Here is a 22232-nt window from a genome sequence, read left to right as displayed (position 1 = left end):
GATATGCTTTAAGTCTTGGTAAATCCAAAAGCAGTTAACAGTCAGACTGCATCTCAGCCCTGTCAAGATGGATCTCCATAACAGGTGATGAATAGTTTTATTTGAGGGATATATTAACTTTTACTATTGGTGAAAAGTTTTGGTTTGCCAGTTTGTAAGCCATCAAGTTGAGGCTAATAGATATACAGTCACAACTCTATACCCATCAAATAATCAACTTTATATGTGACTTTGGGACTGATTCATACAACCACATTTCCTTTCTCCACTCTATAGCAGCTTTTTTCTGTATTTGGAAAAAATAACCCAGAAGAAAAGATAAGGAAACAAATAAGATCTGAATGAGTATGGTGAGGATCTAAGCTTTACAAGTGAGGGGTCTAGGAGGATGATCCAGCATAGGAATGGTGGGTGTTTCATATTATTGAATTCCTGTTCCACAAAGAAGAAGCCTACACAGGAATAATGTCCAATGCATAATTCTGCTAGTATTATTATTATTACTATTATTTTTATGTGGGTGTACTGGTTTTCCAAATAAAAATTCATGTGAGGTAGCTTACGTATTAAGAGTACACTAGCTATAACTCCCAAAGAGCAATTTAATTTCCAACTTCTTTACCACAAAGTTAATAAATGCAGCAGTATTAGATCCTAAAGGCCCCGCTTCCTGGTGTTACTTAAACATATTCTGCAAGGCCTTCTAAAAACAAATAAACAGTAATGCAGGGGTTGAGCACATTGCCTGGAAGTAATGGTAGAAGGTATCTGGGAAAAATTATTAGAATCAAATTGGAGACTCCCCTTCTATGGATGGAATACCTATTCAAATGAAGGGCAGTATAAGGACATATGATTCTGTTGAACAAGATGTAGTAAGTCACTATGGGTTTTTTTTCCTGCAACAGTATCTATTTTCTTCTCTCGCTTGCTTTAGGAATAACTCCCCTCTTTGCTTATCTCTTACCGGAGCCACATATCTGTTTTTCCCACCTGTAGAATCTAGGATCAGATGATATCTGCCTCCTAGCCCGTTCTGAAATTACTCTGCACGCCATGAGTATCAACAAATCTGCACTGGTCCTAAAGACAGTTAGCAGGTATCAGCAGGATTTCTGCGAGGCACAATTATTTTCAAACATTTGATCCCATATGTGATTTTCTCTCATATACTGGGCAACGCTGGATTTTTGAAGCACCACAATACCTTGGGTGAAACTTAGATGAATATTATTATGACATCAAAGTATTTGGTGCAGAGGTGGGATTAGAGTTAGAGTGGCTTAGCAGGGATGGGGAAGTTTGATGGTGCAGGGGAGTAATGTGAGGTCTTGACCAGCAGAAAAGAAAGTCCGCCCTATCATCCGGCGAGTCTTGGTATGCTTCAGGAGCCTTCTCTTAAAATCATTAATGTAATGTTTTGCGAGTGTCTCTCTAAATTCCAGGATGTGGCAAACTATTATTTTATTCAGCTCTCTCTTCCCTTGTTAATATCATTCATTACATACATAATCCAAGTCATCCAATCATGTCCTCTGGACAGTGAAATCATAGCTGTCAACTTTTGCCTTTTCTTGTAAGGAATCCTATTCAGAATAAGGGAATTTCCCTTTAAAAGGGGGAAATGTTGACAGCTATGAGTCAAATACAAAGGGGAAAGGGGGTGGGGGAAGTTTGAAGAAAGATAAAATAAACAAAGACAACAACCCCCCCCCAAAAAAAAACCCCACACATAAAACATAAAACACATCATCTGAAACCACTTTAAAATCATCATGAAACCCAGCAAAGAGGAAACTGGTGTAAACAAAAACCCCTAAAGTGACGGACGGATTCTGATTAAAAACTTGAGGAACGGAGGTTTAACTCAGGCCCCTAAAAATTATATTGTGAGTGCTAGGTGAGCTTCTCTGGGGAAGCCATTTTGTGAGCACAGCACGGCCAATGAAAAGGCCCTTTTTTAAGAAGTCACCAGTCTCACAGTGATTTGTATCCTGTGCAGCATTCATTAAGCATCCCATCAGCGCAAGGATTTCTTCTTGTTCAACAGGAGTTAACTCCATCTCCTCTCCCTGTGAACCCCCTAAATCTGTTCTACGTTTTCCTCCAACACTCTGGAGCATGGGGAGGGCATGGGGCACGTACCAGATGCAAAAGGGGAAAGAGAATCCTGCTGCCCAGATGGGAATCCTTTCATTGACAGAGCACTTACTTAGCACTATACTGGATACAAACCTTTACTTCTAAATATTATTTTTCAAACCTTATACTGGTTATTTTAGCAAGTAACCATCTTGGAAATCCATTTGTACATCCAGACTGTAACCCCCTGTACAAAGGTAAATGTGACCTTTGTTGCCCTATCCCAGAAGGTTGTCCACCACTGAATGCAGTCATTGGACTAGACTAGAGGGATGGAAAAACGGTTCTCCATCCCTGTTATGCGATGAAATGCTTGATTTCTTTTCCAACAGCTTCAACGGTTTGGAGCGAAACCCCTGCTCTACCTCTCTGACAAGGTTTCCTCTTTCAAGAATTCAGAGAAGAGGAAAAGGCTTTGAGGAAACATCCCCTGCCGAAGGTCAGTGGAAGCCGCCTGATGAAGTTGGCAGGCAAGTTCAACGCATTGGGTGGAATGAGAGAAAACTGTGCAGGTTTTCAAAGCCTTAGTTCTCACTGAGGTGGTAGACCTGTGCCAAGTCAGATTACAGAGGGGAGCTCACATGAGTGAATGCTGCTCTTTCTCTGGAGATACTCCATGACTTCCTTGGCAGAGGTTAAGCCCAGTAAGAGAAACAAGAACTTTATTTATTAGTTTGACACTACTAGGTTAAAAGCATTGAAGCAGTACATAATACAGAGATTCTCCTTCAGAAATCCTCTTGACAGACACCGCTAGGAATCATATAACTCTTTTTTTCCCTGCCAATTCCTATATAGCCAGACAATGTAACCAAGGGCTCATCTACATTTCTTCTTGACCTTTGCCTAAAAAGCAGTCTTCTCTTTGTCCTACTACTTTCCCCAAGAAAAAAAACTCTTTAGCACTGAATCGGAGCAAATGTCCGCCTGCAGAAAAGCCAATTGACATTCGCTCCAATTCTACAGTAAAGATTGGGTTTTCCTGGAGAAGAGAGGTAGGACATGTGGAAGTCTGGATGAGCTCCTACTCTAAACTCCCAGTTGAAAGAAGGAAGCGCCATTTTTAATGCAATGAGTGCAGCCTCTCAGATGGCTACCATAAAAGCAGCTGAATCTTTAGGCAGTTATGATGTCAGGCTGACGCCATCTTAGAATTTCCTCTCTGGCTACTCACAATACAACACTAGGCCAGGCTTTCCATAAAGCATGATAGAACCAGGGATATCAAAAGCCACCATTTCCCATACTGCTTTGCAGTCATCATATGCAGTGCAGTTTCCATCCCACTGCAGTTTGTCTTCCTTCAAAAAACATGTTTTTCATTTCCTTGTCCTTTGTGGCAAAACTTAGGTAAATAATTCTGTAATTGACACTGTCCTTGCCTTATTCCACCCTGTTCATGTAATTGCAAAGGAAACATAATACAATTAGAGATGACTGTAGTGAATTGCTGTATGTATAATCTGTGGACTGAAAGCAACAACAGTGAATACCAATCATATTTATTGGATTGATTTCCATTCTGGGCATGGGACAAATAAGCAAACAATGGCAACTTCTGCTCCCTTTTCTGGGGTTGCTTTTTTTTTTGGTCAGAATACTCTGACATTCTTGTGGTGTTCGTATGGAGCCCCTGGTTGTCTCACGGACTATTGACCCGTACACCACTAATCCACTGCCACCAACCAGGTCCTCCCTGGTAAAATCACTTCAGTCTCAGTCAGCTTTTCAATTAATAAAGAAGAGTGTATTTTATTTCAGACACAAACAAAACTTTTACAGCATTCCAAACGTTGTTGCTCTTTACTTTCTTAGTCTTATTTTCCTCTCTCTGTCTCTTCTACCTCGCCACACTCAAGAACCCACGGCCCTAACTGTCTCTCTATTACCAACTGCCTTTCCCAACCAGCCAACCCATGAAAACAAACCAACTGCCCACCAATACCTCCCAACCAACTCCTCCCAGAACTCCTCCCAGAACTGGTTTTATAAACCCACTGACTCCACCCCCCTGGGTCCTGTCTGTGCAACCTATTTAACTATTTCCCCTCCAGCACTCTCTCATATATGTTAACGTCACAATTCTTTAGACAGAACGTGCAACTTTGGGCAACAGTTTTCTGTATTTCTTTTTTTCTTTTTGTAAAGGCTCTTTAGTCAAGAGTGGCAGTGGGATGTATTTTGCTTTTTCACTTCACAAGAGTGGACAAGCACAAATGCAGCATGATTCTATTCTGACACTAATGGTTGGACTAAATAGGTTGTTTTCCAAAGCTACAAATGAATACATCTACACAGTCGTCTTCTGCCAGCTTAGTTTCATGAGTCTGCAAATCTACTATCCTCATATGTTGGGAATTTTATGATAACTTGGAATAAATATCAAATAAGAAATTCCCTCCCAGAACACCTGTGTGATTTCACCTCTCTTATTTTCTTCAGAGTTTTATAATAATAATAATAATAATAATAATAATAATAATAATAATAATAATATTTTTATACCCCACCCTCCCCAGCCAAGGCCGGGCTCAGAGCGGCTTACAAGCAATAATAAAAACAAGTTGAATGATTACAACTTAAAAACAAAATTAAAATACAACATTAAAATATTGAAATATTAAAATATTAAAATGTAGCCTCATCGCAGGAGGAGAAGGAAAAAAAGAAAGAGAAGGAGGGAATCAAATTGGCTTCAAGCCAAAGGCCAGGCGGAACAACTCTGTCTTACAGGCCCTGCGGAAAGAAATCAGATCCTGCGGGGCCCTGGTCACATGAGGCAGAGCGTTCCACCAGGCCAGAGCCAGAGTTGAAAAGGGCTTGGCTCTGGTTGAAGCCAATCTAACTTCCTTAGGGCCCGGGACCACTAGGGTGTTGCTATTTATGGACCTTGAGGCTCTCCATGGGGCATACCGGGAGAGGCGGTCCCTAAGGTATGAGGGTCCAAGGCCGTGAAGGGCTTTAAAGGTCAAAAGCAGCACCTTAAATCTGACCTTGTACTCTACCGGGAGCCAGTGCAGTTTGAAAAGCACTGGGTGAATATGCTACCATGGCAGACACCCCGTGAGGAGCCTCGCTGCAGCATTCTGCACCCTCTGGAGTTTCTGGGTCAGCTTCAAGGGCAGCCCTGCGTAGAGTGAATTACAGTAGTCAAGCCTGGAGATGACCGACGCATGGATCACTGTGGCCAGGTCAGGGCGAGAAAGGTAAGGGACCAACTGCTTGATGCGGCAAAGGTGGAAAAATGTCGCCTTGGCTGTTGCTGTAACTTGCGCCTCCATGGAAAGGGAGGCGTCAAGGATTACACCCAAACTCTTAACAGAAGGCAATGGCACTAATTGGGCCCCCTCAAGAGAAGGGAGTTGATCCCTCATCCCCATGCCATCCCGACCCAGCCATAGGACCTCTGTCTTCGAAGGATTTAGTTTCAATCGGCTCCCACAAAACCATCCAGCCACAGCTTCCAAGCATTTGGTCAGTGTGTTCGGGGCCGAGTCGTTGTGGCCATCCATCAGCAGATAGAGCTGAGTGTCATCAGCATATTGGTGACAGCCCAGCCCAAAGCTCTGGATAATCTGGGCAAGGGGGCGCATAAAGATGTTAAAAAGCATCGGGGAGAGAATTGCGCCCTGCGGCACTCCACACACCAAGGAATGGTGCGACAACATTTCCCTCCCTAGTGCCACCCTCTGTCCCCGACCAGAGATAAAAGAGCACAGCCAGTTACGGGCTATGCCCTGTATCCCCACGTATGCGAGGCGATGGTCCAGAAGATCATGATTGACCATGTCAAAGACTGCTGACAAATCTAAAAGGATCAGCAGTCCTGACCTGCCTCGATCCAGTTGTCTACAGAGATCATCTGTTAGGGCAACCAGAGCCATCTCGGTCCCAAAACCAGGACGGAAACGGATCTAAAGCCGATGTTTCCTCCAGAAACCTACCAAGCTGTTCAGCAACCGCTCTCTCAATTACCTTACCCAGATATGGAAGATTTGAAACTGGGCGGTAACTGGATAGGTCTAAGGGATCTAATGAAGTTTTCTTTAAGAGTGGACACACTATTGCTTCCTTCAGTTCCCCTGGGAATGTCCCCGTGTCAAGGGACAAATTGATAATTTCAACCAGGGGGGTCTGTGCAACATCTGGACTCTCCCTAATCAGCCAAGATGGGCACGGATCAAGGAGGCAGGTGGTGGGCCTACCAACTTGGAGGAATCTATCCACATCAGCAGGGAGTATCCGATCAAAATGGTCCAACACTGGACCTGAAGTCAGTCAAGGGGCCTCCAGTTCAGTCACTGTATCTAAATTGGCAGGGAGGTCACGGTGGAGCAACAGGACTTTCTCCGCAAAAAAGCTCGCGAATGCCTCACAGCTGTGGGTCGAATTTGTGCTTAAATTTGGTTGCCCTCCTAAGGACGTTATTCACCTAATTACTCTAAAAAGTTGTGCCGCGCGAGAGCTAGCGGATGCAATGGAAGTTGCAAAGTAAGATTTCTTAGCAGCTTTCATAGCCATCTCATAGGCTTTCATAAGCGTCCTATAATATGTTCTTGAGGCTCCGTCATGAGTCTGTCGCCATACTCACTCTAGCCGTCTGAGATCCCGCTTCATTTTCCGGAGCTCCTCAGTAAACCAAGGGGCCCGGTTTCAACGGGGTGGCAGAGGGCGCTTAGGCACGATCTCATCAATGGCTGCCAAGAGCCGGTTATTCCAGTCCTCAACAAGGTCATCTAATGAGTCAGGAGGAGCAGGGTCCCACAAGGCTTGTCGGAATCTATCAGGATCCATCTGTTTTCGCGGATGAGCCCAAATAGGTTCACCACTCGAGCAGGGGAGGAGCAGGAAGTCAATCTTGGCTTTTAGAGCATAGTGATCAGACCATGGCACTTCCACAGAGGGGAGCATGATCACATCTATGCCAGCCCCAAAGATCAGATCCAGCGTGTGGCCTGCTTGATGAGTGGGGCCCAAAACAAACTGGGAGAGCCCTAGTGTTGCCATGGAAGTCACTAGGTCCAGAGCCTGTGAGGGGGGAGCGGCATCGGCATGGACGTTGAAGTAGGTTTGGGAACTCCAAGGCCCAGCGCACCACCACCTCCAGCAGGTCTCACAGGGTGGCTGCCGGTGTGCTGGGTGGTCGGTACACCAGCCAGACAGCCAAGCTCTCCTTGGTGCCCCACACGAGACCAACACATTCAATGCCTGAGATCGCCGGTGATGGCAGAGCTCTGAAAGAGCGAGCCTCCCGGATTAACAATGCTACTTCTCCCCCCCGACCCACAGTCCGCGATTGATGGAGGACAGAGAAACCTGGGGGTGTTATCTCATGTAGGGAGACTACTTCGCCTTCCCGTACCCAGGTCTCCGTCACGCAAGCCAGGTCAATCCCCTGCGAGACAAAAAAGTCACACATGGTGACGGTTTTGTTGCCTATGGACCTGGCATTGCACAGCACCAATGATGGAGGTGGGTAATCCTTGCTCTCCCTACCCTCATCCCTTGGGATGGGGCGTAGATTGGAAGGGGCTCGAGGATCACTGCATCTCGAAACCCTTCACCGATAGAGATATCTAGCCCCACCGCCATTCCTCCCTAGCCCTTCAATAGTGGAAATCCCAGACCCCATACTAGCCTCCCCAATAGAGGGATAACATCCCCTTAATAACAAGTCATCCATGGGCCAGGACTCCTGGGTCAAAATGGTATGGGGAAGAGGTGGAGGTTTGATAGGGTAAGTATCCCTAGAAGATAAAACCCAACCAACCGCACCCCAAGCGGGGAGGACAGTCCCATGGTGTTTTGTTAACTGTTGATCCCCCTCTCCCTCCTGGGTTGATTGGAGGATGGTTGGTTCTATCTGTGGCTGTGGGAGTATTAATGAGGTGTGCGCTATAAAATGTGGATCACTGGCCAACAAAGAGCCAGCTTCGGAAGATCTGTCCATCCTGTCTCACCAGGAGTACAGTAGAGAAGATTGATCATTCTGATAAGTTTTTGGAACATTAGGCAAAGGTCCAGATGTAGATTTGGTGCTGGATATCTCCAGACTGTCAGCAACATAGAGTTCTTTAGGTGTTGTTGCCATAGAAATGTCGGAGGTGCCAAATTCCTCATCTAATTTGGTGTCGTTTGAAAAGGGAACAGGGAGTTGCACTGATGTCTTTCTACGGGATAAAGAGCTGTTGGACGTCTTTAAATATTGTGCTCTAGGCTCTACTGTCCTTATATTTTGGGTAGAAATCTCAGTCTTTATACTCATTAGCCTCTTCTTCAGGTCTTGTAATTCTAGGCTTACAGAGTTCTCTTTTTTTTCCTTCGGGCAATTAGTGTTTCTAGTGTTGAGCTTGGTTTCCCTTATCCACATTAGCTTTGACTCTATGCAAGGGACCAATTGCCTCCTTGTTTTGTCCTTAAATGCCCTCACTGGGCGGAGAGAATGGAACCACCATAGAGTATCCTTTATCTTCATGATTTGAGATGGGAGGGCTGATGACCTAAAGGTCATAAATAGGCGCGTTGTGTTTCTCACGGTAGGCAGGAAGTGGAAATTTGCTAGATCTACATTTCGGTAATGGTAATTCAGGAGCTGAGACAAGGACATAGTAATTTGTCTGCGGTTCATCCACCTATGAGTGTATCGGTGAATCTCAAGCATTATCTGGTTCGTTTGCAAGACTTGACAGGACCTCACTTCACCCATAGATTGAGTTGGTGAGTTGTTAACAAAGTCATTTCTTATCATCCTTTTAAGCCCTTGGGCATTTAAAGGGGAGGAGCTAGTATCCAATTGTTTCTCAATGTTAACTATTTTGGTGAGGATTTCATTCAGTCTTTGGAGAACCAGAACCATAGTTTCTGCAGACAACATGCAAATCTCTTGGTAGGGGTGCGTATCCGGAATCGGTTGAAAGCAGGCTCCTCTGATATCTTGTTCTAGAGGCATGGGTGGGTCAGCGTTAGGAGTAGGAGGAATCCCTCCTGCTCCTACTCTTGCCCTTTTGGACGGATTAGCTTTTTCTGGGAGAAGGGGGGGTCGGGTGATTGTCATCCTCCTTAAGGGGGAGGGGGAGATTCCCCCAACGTTGTTACTCACTGTTTGTTCTATTTGCTCCGTTTTCTTGGCTTCCTCAACCCGCTCTGTTTCTGAGCCAGGGAAGATGGCGTTGGCTCTCTGCTGATTCTTTGTTTTAGAGGAATTGTGAGTCCCAATAATGATCTTCTGGCTCTTTGCACCTCGTTTTCTCCTTCCGGCAGGCATTCTCAATAAGGAAGTGACATGCATTGCTGCACTATCTGTTTAACTGCTGGTTACTTTAGGAAATCTGTATATAAAATAGTCCTGTAATATACATACAGTGGTACCTTGGTTTATGAACTTAACCTGTTCTGGAAGTCTGTTCTTAAACCAAAGCGTTCTTAAACCAAGGCGTGCTTTCCCGTAGCAGTGGGGACTCAATTTACAAATGGACCACACTCAACAGGAAGCGAAAGATGTTCTTATTCCAAGACAAAGTTCACAAACCAAAACACCTACTTCTGGGTTTGCAGCATTCTTAATTTAAGTTGTTCATAAACTAAGCTGTTCTTAAACCAAGGTACCACTGTATAAGAATGTGTACACAAATGCCGATAATATGCAAGAGTTGTTCATATTTTTAGTAGAACTGGCTGAAGAAAAATAACTACCTTTTCAGGATCAAGGAGTGAGAGAGAAATTAGAGAAAAAATCCATGTGAATAAGCTTGACATCAAGATTTTCTGAACAGAACATCCCTAGTTGCCTCCGCAGTGGCAAAATATAGTTTGTCTCTTGGCAAGAACCTGTTATCAATAATGCCATCCAACTTGCCTCAGGGCAAAATCTCATGAGATCATTCACTCTACATGTGTGTGTCTTCTCTTCCAATAAATTGATTTTTTTTTTAACTTTTTTACCATTCCTCTTTTTGCAGCTGTTCCTCATTCAATGTTACAGGGCAATAATTTGTGCTTTGGACAATCTGTTGCTGGTGGAAGAATGCCTGGGCAAGCTCCTCCAACCATCTGACAGAGCAGACCATCTGACAGAGAGGTAAGAAAGTTGTCAGGTTTGGCACCAGGATACTTTTGTATATATATATATTTAATTAAATAGGTATTTGATTATGAGCAGCAATGCTAATAATTGTTTCATTTTCATATATTACAAACTTATAAATCTCTGCATTTGGGGCTTCTTGAATTCCACGCTGATGTAATGAAAAGGTCATAAAACAGCTCAGAGTGTTGCTACAAGGACCTACGGTGTGTTAAGTATAGTAATTTAATTCACTGAAATTGTAAATGCTTGTATGCATTACTATGTGTTTAAATTTGACTGGTTGGTAAGTGAATTCTAGAGAGTTCTCTAGTCATCCTCATGTGATTGACTAATGTTGGTCACATGGGAGGTACCTCATGAAGGAGAGATTCCATTCTATGTGATGCAGGATGGCTGTGCTTTGAAATCCACTGTGAACACTGCTAAGTTGAATAGAGTGTTGGAGTGCATTTTTTCTGCTTAAAGAAAGAGATTAAAGCTACAGGAGAAGGTAAAAGTGGAAATCTCTCATAAGAGTTGCACGGGATGAGATACAGTAGGCTGAGTGCTGAGCTCTCAGAGGAGGACAATACAGTTGTTTGCAAGTTAGAAGAAGAGACTGTAAGCCCATGCTTTGAGAAACACGTGACTGTAAACATTATGTTTTAATTCATCTGTAAGTTTCTGCAAGTAAAGTTTTTGTATGTTCAAGTCTGGACATTGGCTTAATCTCCAAAGAAGGGTGTCAGTCATATATATGATTTGATCTTCTTAGCTGTGCTTTCGCTATTCTTATTTCAGCACTCTGTGTATGCATGTAGCAGGAAGGAATTTAAATCTTATGAGATTCCCACTCCCCTTAAGCAGTACAGTGGTACCTTGGGTTAAGTACTTAATTCGTTCCGGAGGTCCGTTCTTAACCTGAAACTGTTCTTAACCTGAAGCACCACTTTAGCTAATGGGGCCTCCCGCTGCTGCCGCGCCGCCGGAGCACGATTTCTGTTCTCATCCTGAAGCAAAGTTCTTAACCCGAGGTACTATTTCTGGGTTAGAGGAGTCTGTAACCTGAAGCATATGTAACCTGAAGCATACGTAACCCAAGGTACCACTGTATATCAGTGGGTAAGAACAGGCATTGCAATGCTCTTCTCAATTAAATGTTCCTCCTCCTCAATCACAGTAGATTTCCATTGCAGAGCTAGATACTAAACAAGCTTCCTATCTCTGCTACAATGACGATATACTCTCTGAGCGTACCATGGATAGGACTTGGAGAGAGAACCACTTTCCCCTCATATTTTTGAGAAAATAATTTCTTGGAACTATGCACACACACATATAGTAGTATGTCTTCAGCATATCAAGGAAGAACAGAGCAATTGAACATTCCATGCTTCTTTCTAGAGTATTGCTTTTACAATTGGACTGGTTGCATCTCACCACATTGAGTGCCCCCCCCCCCCAAGAAAAGTGCTGAGGGACTTTATTGAGAAATGTACAGAGGACAACCCTTTCAACAAAGCCTTTTCAGGCATAATATCAGAAATGTAAAGCATTCAGGAAGAACTATGGGTCACATTTAGCATGTGTGGCAGGCTCTAATTTCTCACCACTAGATGACTCAACAGTTGGAGATTTCTAGCTTTACTAAGCCCAGCACAGAACACTGGCAGAGTATTATGGTTTGTGTGGTTTCAGATTTCAGATTTAGATTTATTGCGGCCATTGGCCCATATCGAAGACAATACATCAGAATTTATCCATAAACAATACAATTTAAACAGTTCCAAGTTAAAACACCCTTATAAAACCAATTTTACTTTAGTTAAGTAAACACTATACACAATAAGCTCCCTCTGTGTAAACCGCAATTCCGATCCATCAGATTTTGGGGGGTATACGTGTTAGTTCTGGCACTTATTGATGGTTCTTAAGTTTAGCTAAGCTGTCAGAAACACACAGTGATCCATTTCTCCTCTTTTGAAATAAAACATTACTCAGATATCTAGCGATTGCAAGGGATCTACTTGTATCTTCGTCGTTTAATAAGTATATTATTTGGGCTTCCTGAGGACTGTCCGCAATTCTCGATAAATATGGGGCCAGAAACTTGGACCGTGAAGCCGAATGTAATGGACAACAGAAGATTATATGATATAACGATTCTATAGATCCGCTTTTACAGTCACAGAGGAGTGAGATCTGTCCGTTGGAGAGTCTGTTACCCAACACGTTTGATGGGAAAGCATTGAATCTAGCCATTATAAAGGCATACCTGTGCGTCACCACAGATAAGGTAGTTAAGTAAGATGGAAGTTTCGTTGGTGGTGTTAAGCCAAGGTTTATCGGCGAACAGGTGCCACCACCTGTCGCAATATTAAATTGTAAATCCATCTCCTCTAATTTGTGGGTTATAATTCTTTTGGCCAAAGTTAAATCCAATTTTAATAGTTCAGATGGAGATAGTCCTAGGGACACAAGTTTCCCATGTATTATTTTTGCCCAGGGGCTAGGGAAGTCATCTCTCCAGAGGCATTGTATCAAGTGGAGATTTGGAAGTTTATGCCATAAAGCCAACCAGTAACAGAGGATGCATTTCCATAATGTGGTTTCTAGAGATGTAACATTTAGTTCCAGTCGTATAGCAGTATTGCTTACACACCTGGGTAATTTTAACAACCTTCTTAAAAACTGGTTTTGGATTACCTCCAAATGGGTTAGATTAGCAAAGGACCCCCATAATGGGACTGCATATGCTATTGTTGCAATCACCTTTGCCTTGAAAACTTTTAACACTGATGGAATATGGAAAGCCCCATCTGAAAAGAAAAAACGCAATAGCGCATAGGAAAGGGCTTTAGCTCTGTTTAATACATATGCAACATGGACCTTCCAGCCCATGTTGTGTTGGAGAAAGACTCCCAAGTACTGAAATTTAAAGACTTGGTCAATAGCTTTTCCGTCTATTCTCCAATTATAGGTTTTTCGACTCTTGGTGAAAATTAGGACTTTGGACTTAACATGGTTAATTGTAAGAAAATTTGATTTGCAGTAAACATCGAAGATTTTTAATGCCCTCCTAAGGCCGACTCTTGAAAAGGATAGGATCACTGCGTCGTCTGCGTAGAGTAGAAGGGGGCAACGATATTGGGCAAGACGGGGGGCGTGGATCGTTTCTTGAGCCTCTATCAGAGGCGCCCTCATATCACTTATAAATAGATTTAAAAGGGTCGGAGCAAGGATACATCCTTGGCGAACACCTCTATTGATAGCTACTGAGTTTGAGAGGTCACCTGCCGGAGTGATTCTCACCCTAGCGGCCGATCCATCATGCAATTTAGTTATTAGCCACAATAGTCTTTTGTCTATTCCCCATCGGGCTAGTTTTCCCCAAAGCAATCCTCTGGGGATGCTGTCAAAAGCGGCCTTTAAATCAATAAAGGCCGCACAAAGTTGGCCTCTATTTGGGGAGGAGTATTTCCGGGCAAGGTGGTATAAAACTAAGACCTGATCAACCGCTGACTGATTCGGTCTAAAACCAGCCTGTTCAGGCCCAATCAGGTTGTTCTCTTCGGCCCACTTAGTAAGCTTAGTTAACAAGAACCGTGCATATATTTTCCCAATTAATGACAATAGACTGATATTCCTGTAATTTCCCGGGTCATCTGTCGAGCCTTTTTTATGAATTGGAACAATAATCGCATCCTTCCATATTCTTGGTACCTTCCCACTGCTGTTTACGGCATCAAAGGTAGCGGCCAAGATTTTCGCCCACCAGTCAGCATGAAGTTTTATAGCTTCTGCCGGGACTAGATCAGGACCGGGGGCTTTTCCGATTTTAAGATTAGAAATAAGTCCGTGGATTTCTTCCGGGTCAGTGGGTGGCCAAAGAGGGAGCTGCTCATAGACTCCATCGATTGTATTAATATTAAGGTCTGGTAAGGCAAAATAATTCCTTAGAAAGGATTCCCAAATTGGGGCAGGAATAACTGTTAAGGGGTATCTTTTAGATTTTCTGTTAACCAACAGCCAGAATTTTCGGGAATTACGGGTACTTGAGGCAGCTATAAGTGCTTGCCAGCGGTTCAATTGCCATTCGTGTTTGGCCTTTTTCTGCACATATTTGTAAGCAGATTTTGCCTGGTAGTACTCCTTGGGAAGCGTAATCGCCCCTGAGGATTTGTAATCATTATAAATAGCACAAAAGTGTTGTTTGGCTTGTTTGCAATTACGGTTAAACCACGGTGCACCTATCTTGGGGTGGGCCCAATTTGCCTGGTGGGTTGGGACAGAAAAGAATGACGTGAGGTCATTCAACAGATTGGCAAATAGATTAATAGTTTGATCGTGATCATATGAAGTTATGCCAAGGGCTGAATGGGTTTGTATGATCTCCTGCTGAAAAAATTCAGAATATTTTTGAGCCTGCGTTACAGACCACTTTATACCCTTCACTCGTAATGCCGTATTAATACCCTCTACCGGGTTTTCTGCATTAGTATCTAATTGAGTTAGATGACCGTGCTCGTCCCCGTGCCAGTCTAGGTCAAACGTAGCAGCAAGTGGAAGGTGATCACTATAGTGAATATAGCCAATCTTAAAAGAGAGAGCTTTCGAAATCAGGTCACTCGAGGCTAAAAGGTAATCTAGTACACTGTTTGATTTTATGCCTAGGTGGGTATACTCCCCCGGTATATCAGGAGGGCAACAGCCATTCAGGGGTTCTAAGTTTAAGCGAATAGCCATCTGGTAAAGAAGTACTCCAGCCTCGTTTACTTTAGAGTCTTTTGAGGCTCTCCCTAAGGCATGTCTCAAATCATAATTGTCAAGGCATGGAGCAGTCCACCATTTTGCTTTAGTTAAACCAGCCCAATTTGCTGCTATACGTGTGTTGAAGTCACCACCAATTAAGAATTGGCTATTGGCATATTTGACTCGGCATGATACTAAATGATCTTCTAATATTTCCCATCTATCATGCAGTTCAAGGGACGAACCCCCTGGCGGGAGGTAGACATTAGAGATTAGCAGTGATACTTTCCCCCCCGACATCAACCCGGATAAAGCATAAGGGGGAGCAATCAAAACTAGTGAAAGTTTGAAATGCAGCTTCAGTGAGATACCAATTACTAGACCACCTTTCGGCCGTCCTCCTTTCTGGGAGGGGTAAGCTGGAAGGTATAATAGGTCGAATCCGTTTATGACAATTTCACCCTCCTCCCAAGTTTCTTGCAATAGAATGATATGAAGCGAGTTGATATACGACTGGAATTCTGGGTCACATTTTTTCCTACACCAGCCAGCTATGTTCCAACAGAGGATCGATATTGGTGGTTTTCTGGATTGTCCGGCTAACCGTCATTTAAATTCTTGTGGGGGGCTCTTATGCGACCAGGACGCTCCCTTAAAGAAGTCCGTTATTTTCCTTTGCTGAAAGTTGTCGTCCTGGTGTGGTGAGTCTTTTGCTCTGGTGCACACCGGTTGTGATGGGACGATGAGCTGCTTGTGTGTAAAATCCTAGTCCCTCAGAGTTTGGTCAAGTTTGCAAACCTCTGTCTGTAACGGAGCCCCTTAAACATGGCTCCGTCAGTCGCTGGCAGATTCCGACAGTGGTTGCTTTCGGAATCGCTTCCAACATAAAAGCTCCTTAACGGAAACACGTCTTCTGGACTCTCTGCGTGACAGTTTCCGGCGAGGAGTGGGTGTCCCTACAGGAGGTCCTGAAACCTCCCCACTGTTTTCGCTGGAAGTGTCTCTGAGCCATCCCTCCAGCTCCCTTTCCCTCAGCTCAGCTCCTCTCCCCCTACTGGTTCCCTCTTCAGCTGCTGAGTCTCTCCCAACCTGTGTGAGCCCTTTCACTTCCCTTCCTTCCGATGGCAGTTCCCTGACATCCACCTCCCCTCCAGGGCCCCCTTCATCCCCTCTCGCCCCCTCCTCTACGGGCGGTGAGGAGGCAAAACCCCGGAATGAACTTCCTTCATCTTCCGATGTCCCGAACACTTCTCTCCACCTGTTGCGGTTCCTGGTCTCGAAGTACTCCTCCTCCTCAGAGTCCATCTCCCCTTCCCCTTCCGATTCCGAGAATCCTTCCAACTCCTCCTCCTCATCGGTGGTCCCAAAGTATTCCCTCCGGAACCTCTCCACAGGCTGAGGTTTCCTTGGGAACCTTTGATGGAACGTTTCTATCAATACTTCGTCATTGATATCTTCTGCCATTACCCAAGTGTTTTCTGACTCCGGTTCTCCTTCCCACGCTACCAAATACTCCACCTGATCCCCCTTCCATCTGGCGTCTAGGATTTCTGCCACATGGCTGCTGCATTCCCTTTCTTCTATGACCGGTCCCCGAGTGGCCATCCCTTCTCGTCCCCCCTCATACGGTGACAGTAACGACCTGTGAAATACTGGGTGCAGTTTCATGTGGTTGGGTAACCGGAGCCTGAAAGCCACTGGGTTGACCTGTTGAATGACCTCAAAGGGACCCAATCTCCTGGGTCTTAATTTCTTACAACCTCCTTTGAACGGCAACCCTTGGGTTGACAGCCACACCCTATCTCCCACCCTTATGGTTTCACCTTCCCTTCGGTTCTTGTCTGCCTGCCTCTTGTATTCTTCCTTCGCCCTTTCTAAGTTGAGTTGGAGCTGACGATGGATTGCTTCCATTTCTTCTACAAAATGCTCGGCTGCCGGGACACCCCATCTCTCCCCTTCTCCCCCTGGGAAAGCCCTGGGATGACACCCATAATTAGCCAAGAAGGGGCTCATCCCTGTGGACACATTCTCGGCATTGTTGTAGGCAAATTCCGCCAGCGCCAACTTTTCTACCCAGTCATTCTCTCTGTCATTGACATAACACCTCAGGTATTGCTGGAGGACCCCGTTTGCTCTTTCCGCCTGCCCGTTGGTTTCAGGGTGCCGGGCAGTCGAAAAGTTGACCTCCACCTGCAGTAAGCTCATGAGCTTCCTCCAGAACCTGGAAGTAAATTGTTTTCCTCGGTCTGAGACCACCCTCAATGGCACCCCGTGCAACCTAAAAATGTGTTCTACAAATAACTTCGCTGTCTCTTCCGCCGTGACTGCATGCGAGCAGGCTACAAAGTGGCACATCTTTGTTAGTAGGTCTACCACCACCATGATGGCGGTTTTCCCCTTGGACTTCGGCAGATCAGTCATAAAATCTATCGACACTGCCTCCCAAGGTCGTTCTGGGGTTGGTAAGGGTTCTAATAGCCCCGCCGGTGCCCGCCTCTCCCCTTTGGCTCGCTGGCATTGCTCACACCCTCTTACATACTCCCGTACATCTTCCCTCACCTTAGGCCACCAAAATTCCCTGGTGACCAACCACATGGTTTTGTGTTGTCCAAAATGCCCCGCCGTGGGGCTGTCGTGCAACTGCTTGAGTACCCTCCCCCTTAAGTCTCCTTCAGGGATATACAGTGCCCCTTTGTAATACAAAGCTCCATTTCTTTCCTCGAAACCCCCTGGTTCCTCTCCCTCACCCCTAAGACCTCTGAGCTTATTCTGGGCGTATTCATCATTCTCTGTTTCCTCTACCAGTTCTCTTTGTCCCACCAATGCCGCCCCACACACCCAGTGGTCCTCTGGAATGACATGTCTCTCTTCGGGTGCTCCCTCCCCCTCCAAATATTCAGGTTTGCGTGAGAGAGCGTCCGCCCTAATGTTCTCTGGGCCTGGCACGTAACAAATCTCAAAGTTAAATTTGGAGAACTCCTGGGCCCATCTCACTTGCCGTTGGTTGAGCACTCGTGCCGTCCTCCAATACTCTAGGTTCTTGTGGTCAGTGCACACTTGCACCTTATGTTGTGCGCCAATTAGCAGGTGCCTCCATCTCCGGAACGCCTCATGAATGGCTAGTAGTTCTCGGTCATACACCGTGTAGTTCCTCTCGGATTTGTTCAGCTTTCGCGAAAAAAAGGCACACGGTCTCCACTCTGACTCCTCCTTCCCTGGCTGCAGAAGCACCGCCCCAATAGCTCTGTCTGATGCGTCAGTTTCCACTCTCATCGGTTTTTGTAAATCCACATGCAGGAGTTGTTGTTCCGAGGCGAAGGCCCTTTTTAGTTCCTCAAATGCTCGCTCCGCCTCCTCAGTCCAAACGAACTTCTTCTTACTGCTGAGACAGTCCGTAATGGGCGCCGTCAGGTGGGCAAAGTTTCGGATGAACTTACGATAGAAGTTCCCAAATCCTAGGAACCTCTGCACATCCTTCCTTGTTTTGGGTGTTTTCCATTCCAGCACCGCCTGGACCTTGCCGGGATCCATGGCCAATCCCTTGTCTGACAGGCGATACCCCAGGAATTCCACCTCCTTGGTATGAAACTGACACTTCTCCAGTTTCACCCACAGCTGGTTGGCTTGCAGCCTGCTCAACACTTCTCTGACGTCTCTCACATGCTGCTCCTCATTCTCAGAATACACCAACACGTCGTCTAAGAAGGCCACACAATTCTTGTAAAGCAAAGGCCCCAGGACATGGTTCATAAACGATTGAAAGCACGCGGAGCCTCCTTGTAGGCCGAAGGGCATAACTAAATATTCAAATGCCCCCAAAGGGGTGAACATGGTGGTTTTCCATTCATCCCCCTTCCTTATTCGTATCAGGTTGTACGCCCCCCTTAGGTCCAGTTTAGTAAAAATCTTTCCCTTCCTGACCCTTGTCAAAATGTCGTCAATCCTGGGCATAGGGAAAGCCACTGGTTCTGACACTGCATTTAAGGCCCTGAAGTCACACACAAGCCTCGGCTTGTTCGTGTTTTTTTTATCCACAAAAAACACTGGGCTGCCCCCCACCGCCCTGGACTCTCTGATGAACCCTCTCTTCAGGTTCTTGTCAATGAACTCTCTTAGCTCCTGCATCTCTCTGTCTGACATGGCGTACAGCTTGCCTACAGGGAGCTGTGCCCCAGGGAGTAAATTGATTTGACAGTCAAAGGGTCTATGCGGGGGTAGTTGGTCAGCTTCCCTTTCGCTGAAGACGTCGCGGAGATCTGCGTATTGTCGTGGTACCTTCACGTTCTCCGTTACTTCAGTCCCTGCTAGGGTGGCTTGGGCCCCTGCCAAACCCTTTCCCTCTTTGCAGTGTTCTAAGCAATGTGCTGAACCAAAAGAAACCACTCTCTGATGCCAGCCCACCAGCGGATCATGTAACGCTAGCCAGCTCATCCCCAATATAATGGGAGCTCCTCCCAAGGTGGCCACATTAAACGCTATCAGTTCGGTGTGCCTTGCCACCTTCATTATCATTGGGACGGTCTGCAAGCTGACTTCTCCTCCCAACAGCTCCCTGCCATCGATCGTGGTCACCTGCAGGGGGTTGCTTAAAGGGATCGTCTGTATCTGGTGTTCAGCTGCAAACTCTTTGCTCATGAAATTGCAGGAGCTGCCTGAGTCCAACAGCGCCTTTATCTTTAGAGGGTGTCCGTTTGGCAGCTCTAGCGCCACTTCTATCACTAGGGCGGGTTTAGGAGGTTCTGGCGTGGGCACTTTCACTGCTCTTTGGCCTGGCTGCTGTGCCCCGACGGTGGCAGCCAGGCGTTGGCTTTTACTTGCTTCGGTATTTCTTCCTCTCTTCCCTCCACAGCTCCTACCATCCCTTGCCATTCCTTCCTCTGGGGGCAGACTCTGGCAAAGTGACCTGGCTGTTGGCAGAGATAGCATTTCCGGGCGCCTTTTCCCTCCTTCTTTCCCCCCTCACTGGGCTTTGAAACTGCGCGCGCGCGCGCTGTTCCGATTTCCATCGGCTCTGCCGGCGGGAAAGTTGGCTCTGGAATGTCTGGAATGCGGAACTCCTTCCAACGTTCCCCCTTCCCTTCCCGCCTCTCCAATGCTCTCGCCTCCTGGCACGCTCCTATGGTCAGCGCTGATTTGGTCAGCTGGTCCATAGACTCCGCCCTGGGCGCCCGGGAAAGTTTGTCTTTCACAGCCGAAGAAAGCCCTTCTTCAAAGAGCATTTGAATGGGTTCCGCCGATAGATCCCACCCCAATTTATGGATCAACATGGTGAACTCAGTCCAGTACTCACGGACAGATCGGCTCCCCTGTTTGCAAGCCATTAACTGTCTGCGGACCACTCCCTGTTCAATATCGCTGGAAAACATCAGATCCATGGCGCGAAAGAACTTCATCGTGTCCTTTAGGACGTCACTATTCGCTGCCATCAGGGGTCTAACCCAGTCTCTCGCCCCCTTTTCAAGATGCCCAATCACGAAAGCCACTCGTGATTCCTCGTCAGGGAATTCATCAAACTGCAGATTGAGGGCATATTGCATCTCTGTCCGAAAGCCATGATAGTCTTTGGGCTCCCCCCCAAACTTCTGCACCAATCCTGGTACCTTTCTGACGAGCTGGGTGTCTTTCCCCTTTTTGTCTGCATCCTGAGCCCTCCTCTCCTCAAGCCTCGCCGTCTGCAGCGCTAGCTGGACCTCCAACACCCGGTACCTTTCTTCCAGGCTTGGACCCGCTCCAGCTCCTGCTTCTCCGGTTCCGGCTGGGTTGCTCATGATGCCTTCTCCTGCACAAGCTGCTCACGAAGACTGTCGGAATGCTGTGATGGGACGATGAGCTGCTTGTGTGTAAAATCCTAGTCCCTCAGAGTTTGGTCAAGTTTGCAAACCTCTGTCTGTAACGGAGCCCCTTAAACATGGCTCCGTCAGTCGCTGGCAGATTCCGACAGTGGTTGCTTTCGGAATCGCTTCCAACATAAAAGCTCCTTAACGGAAACACGTCTTCTGGACTCTCTGCGTGACAGTTTCCGGCGAGGAGTGGGTGTCCCTACAGGAGGTCCTGAAACCTCCCCACTGTTTTCGCTGGAAGTGTCTCTGAGCCATCCCTCCAGCTCCCTTTCCCTCAGCTCAGCTCCTCTCCCCCTACTGGTTCCCTCTTCAGCTGCTGAGTCTCTCCCAACCTGTGTGAGCCCTTTCACTTCCCTTCCTTCCGATGGCAGTTCCCTGACACCGGTTGAGGGGAGTCTTTTGCTCTAATGCGAGCCGGTTGTGGCACGATCGACTCACGAGGGCCAGAATTTTGGGGGGGCAGAAGAGAGTTAGCATCCTGGTGGGTAGGGATAATATTTGGCGTTTTTAGCTGTCGGGCCCAACTAGGCTCTGAAGAGGCTCCTGCCAAGTCCGCTGGAGCCGTCCTCTTTGGGGATCTAACCGATACACTTGTGATCCTTTGATTTATATGTCCTGCTGGGTCTTCAATCCACTCTGTGGTGACTCTCGACACTGTAGTGTCTTCCTCACGTAATTGTTGGATTTTTGGTGGACAAGAGTGCTCTGAAGAAGCCTGACTTGGAGTGGCCATTGCCGTCTCAGGTCGTGGATGGTCTTCGATGTATGTTGATTCCAAGTCCGGCATGGAGGAATGAAGGGACAACGATTTATCCAGGGGGGTGTTATCCTGAGTTCCATTCTTTGATCGGTTAATCACGGAGGGAACAGATAAGTCTATTAGCAGCAGGGATGAGTTACCAACGTGAAGGGGAGGAGAAGAGTCTGCCTCCAGCAGTGAGACCTTCCCATCCAATGCAGAAGGCACCTTATATGCTGGGTATTGGGGAATTGCTGTTTCCACCTCCATGGGGCATGGCACCGCTAAATTAGAGTGGATATTATTCGTAGAAACTCCATTGCAGGCAATACTTAGGAGCTGAAGTTTAAGTAAGTCAAGCCTATTTATAATTTCTTGTTGTTCCATCGCTGGTAACTCTCCAAAGGAGGCGATAAGCTCTCTTTCCTCCTGGGGTGACAGAGAGTTACTGGCACAATCGTAGTGTTTAGTTGTAGGAGTGGAGGCATTTGGGGACTGGCCCAGACATGGGGTGTGCAGCTCAGCCCTCTTTTGTGGTTCAGGATGGGAGGGTTGTGCCGTCTCCTTGATTAATCCCTCCGATAGGAGGGGTCTAATTATGGAATCCATGAAGACTCTCGTTGGAAAAATGCCAAGACTATTCAAAAACACTTTTTGCTTAATAATAAGAGAGGGGATTTTTGCAGAGTGGAAA

At 46.1% G+C, this 22232-nt stretch overlaps 1 long non-coding RNA gene across 8 annotated transcripts in view; it reads left to right on the top strand.

Moving 5' to 3' along the window:
- Positions 1-22232, top strand: part of LOC308482073 — a 207104-nt gene that overhangs the window by 165221 nt on the left and 19651 nt on the right. For 2 of the 8 annotated variants that reach the window (XR_013988950.1, XR_013988951.1), the window contains exons 1-4: positions 51-84; positions 1000-1100; positions 2475-2581; positions 10101-10219. This is a non-coding gene — a long non-coding RNA (uncharacterized lncRNA). Of the gene's footprint in view, positions 1-6; positions 85-353; positions 408-999; positions 1101-2474; positions 2613-10100; positions 10236-22232 lie in introns of those variants that run through there. The other 6 variants (XR_013988949.1, XR_013988953.1, XR_013988947.1 and 3 more) reach the window with 6 other exon arrangements.

This window comes from Podarcis pityusensis (assembly GCF_964106645.2).
Source record: "Podarcis pityusensis genome assembly, chromosome: 7".
Lineage (NCBI taxonomy): Eukaryota > Metazoa > Chordata > Lepidosauria > Squamata > Lacertidae > Podarcis > Podarcis pityusensis.
The sequence above is the reverse complement of the archived record's forward strand: the minus strand, read 5'-3'. Positions and strand labels throughout refer to the sequence as shown.